The following is a 3,346-nucleotide window of genomic DNA, read 5'->3' as shown; positions in this document are numbered from 1 at the left end:
GCTGCCTCTCGCTGTGGGCCCTCCCCTGACGCACAGCCTCAGCACATACTTGTGGGGACCGTGGTTTGTTCTGTCCTGCAAGCTTTGGCTACTCGTCACAAAAGAGACACCAGCTTCCTCCTGATCCTTTCTCAGGCCCATGCAGGCATTCAGCTCTTTGTTCCAGGAGCTTAAAACACCCAGTTACTCATCTTCTTTACAAAGCATCAGCTGGTCTGGGTGGGCCTTTGGCTTTGTGAAACCTGCAAAGTGGAACTCGGCAGCTGCCTGAACTGGCATTGTCGTGACTTTGCAGCTCACAGCAGCCAGCCCCTTTACAGATTTTATTTTTTCCCTTTTTCTCCCCAAAGCCCCCCAGTACATAGTTGTATATTCTTAGTTGTGGATCCTTCTAGTTGTGGCATGTGGGACGCCGCCCCAGGATGGTTGATGAGTGGTACCATGTCTGCACCCAGGATTCGAACCGACGAAACACTGGGCCGCCTGCAGCGGAGCCCGCGAACTTAATCACTCGGCTACGGGACCAGCCCCAGCCAGCCCCTTTCAATAAGGACCTGGATTTGGCCACGTGGTCTGCTGCTGACCCTGCCAGTGGTCTAGAGCTGTCCCAGCCTGGCTTCATCTCCCCCTGAAGGCCTCTGTCTACTGGCATCAGGTCTACTGCAAGGTCTCTTGCCACTGTCACTTCCTGAGAGGCTGGAGGACAGACCCACATGGGGACAGGTCTGGGGTCCCTAAGACAGTAAGTGAGCACAGGGCCCCAGGGACAAAGGGAACAGGCACTAAATCCAGCTCCAGTTCTCCCCAGCTGAGTCTGTCTGCTTCCTCACCTGTAAAAGGACAGTAGTGGCATCTCCTGTGGCCACAGGGAGGATGACAGGAGGCTCTAGATATATGTCTTATGCAGTGCATGAGCCAAGGCAAGAGATCCAAAAATGGCAGGCAAGGTGGTTACGCAGGTGCAGACGTGGGTCTTTTGAGCTGTTGTGGTTGGTTATTGATGCTTCCTTACCTTTGGCCCAAGTCAGGGCCACCAAGCAGGCAACATCTAAGGAATGTCCCACTTGCCCTTGGTGTGCCACAAAGCTATGCCTCAGAGGCTCCCTCCTGCCCAAGACCCAGAGGCAGAGAGGTGAGGCATGCCGGCCACAAGAAATTGGGGGCCAGACACCATCTCAAATCTCAAGGGACCAATGGTCCCAGCACACAGTAGGTGTTCACTTCTCAGCCCATTCTTTGAAGTCTGATACATTTAGGATATTGCCCAGCAGGCTCCTTAAATGCACTTTCCCCAACCCCTTCCTCCCCAGGCACCTGGGCTTCCAGGGGGCAGTGCCCCAGCCGGAGGCCTGCTCATCAGCCAGTACTTGAACTTGCAAACACTCCCCAAGGAGCTGGATGCAGACAGATCTGAGCTACGAGATGCATGAGCAAGGGATCTGGACCAGGACGGGTTGGGGGAGAAGGGTGGTCTGGGGGAAGGAAAAGCAAGACCAGGAGAGTGTGTTTGTGTGTGTGTTTGTGTGTGTGTGTGTGTGAGGAAGATTGTCTCTGAGCTAACATCTGTGCCAATCTTCCTCTATTTTACATGTGGGACACTGCCACAACATGGCTTGATGAACACTGTGTTGGTCCACGCCCAGGATCCAAACCTGTGAACCCCGGGGTGCTGAAGCAGACTGTGCAAACTTAACCACTCCACCACTGGGCCATCCCCAAGAGGACATTTTTTGAGGCTGCCTATCCCAGTAACATCCAAGGAGAATAGGATGCAAATCAACCTGAAATGAAACTGAAAATTTCACAGTGACTCAGGATGGGAGGAAACAGAGAGCCATGTCAGGGCATCATCTGCAAAGCCTTCGACTAAAAAGCTTTTATCCTGAGACCAATTTGCAACTCAAAGAGAAAATGGAGAAACACCATATCAAACTTTCTTTAGAAAGAACGTTAAAAATTTGAAAACATTGAGAAATGCTTGGGAAATTCAACCAGTCCTTGGCCTTTGGTTTCCTTTTTTGGATGAGTCAACAATGTGCCTGTAAGGGGTAAAGGGGCAGATATGTGTGGGGACAAATAAAAACTAGACTATTTTATTGGTAGTGAACACAATGCAGTCTATAAAGAAGTCGGGATATAATGGTGTACCCCTGAAATTTACACAGTGGCATAAGCTCGTATGATGTCAATAAAATAAGCGAAAATGAAAAAAATTGCACCTCTGTCAGCATCACGGTTCTGGTACACCACGATGCCATGAGGCAGTTTGGTCAAAAAAATGAGACTTCCCTCGATCAACACTTGATTGCAAATTTTGTGAAACACGTGACCAACTTCCTATCATTTCTTAATTTGTACTTTCATTTTCGAGGATAAAGCCCCAATCAAACGTTTAGCTTCTAGTTTACAATGAAGTTTTTACTTAAATTCTGTTTTAAGTGGACTCACTAAAAGTGGCCCTTTTCTGGAATAATTATCCTGGGATAACAAAGGACCTCCTGGAGATGCCACTGAGACTCAGTTTAGTCATGGGGTCCCCAAGGTGGGAGGGAAGGAAAATGTCAACTAGTTAAACCTCTGCCTGAGGCTGGAAGCTTTGCCCTCGTGGCCCCGAGCCAGAGGTCAGCCAGCCCTGCCCGTCCGCCTCCACGGCTGGGGGCTGACCAGTTTCTGAGGCTCCTGGTCTGGAGCCCCAGCTCTGGGACATCACGGATTCTTCGAGTGAAGGGATGAAGGAGCATTTCATGCCAGGAGCTGACTCTCAGGATTCCTCACTGAGCGCCCCCTTCCTATTATCTCCTCTCCTTTCAACCCGGGCATCTCATCCCCGAAACGTGGCACTCAGCACTTGTCACCTCACTTCCTGTCACTCTGCAGTCTGGTCCCCTTTCTCCCCTATGGAGTGGCCCAAGGAAATTCTAAACACAGTTTATTATCCAAATCACTAACTGGAACAGAACACACAGCCCACTGCCCAGAACATCTCTGATCAGCTTCACAGAGTGAGAGGAAACTTCTACACCTTGTTTTCTTGTGGCTTGAGGACCTTCTAACTGAGCACAGACCTCTTTGTCTTGTAGGAAAAAGAAGAGACCCTAAGACTGGTAAGTGGCGAGTTTCCAGAGAGGTGAAGCCATCTGAGGCCCCTGGTAGCTGGGGAGGGTGGGAGATCAAGTACCGGGCTCTCTGAGTGCAGTGGCCGAGCACACACACCTGTCACCTGAACTGCCACTTGATGCCGCCTCTAGAGATTCAGTCTAAGCTCAGGATTCCTCAGAAAGAAAGCTGGAAAGATGGTCCTGATACTGGGGAGTCAAAACAAAACCAAAAACACCTGAGAAAAGTA

This window comes from Equus asinus, chromosome 6 (genome assembly GCF_041296235.1).
Source record: "Equus asinus isolate D_3611 breed Donkey chromosome 6, EquAss-T2T_v2, whole genome shotgun sequence".
Classification (NCBI taxonomy): Eukaryota; Metazoa; Chordata; class Mammalia; order Perissodactyla; family Equidae; genus Equus; species Equus asinus.
This window is presented reverse-complemented; position numbering follows the sequence as displayed.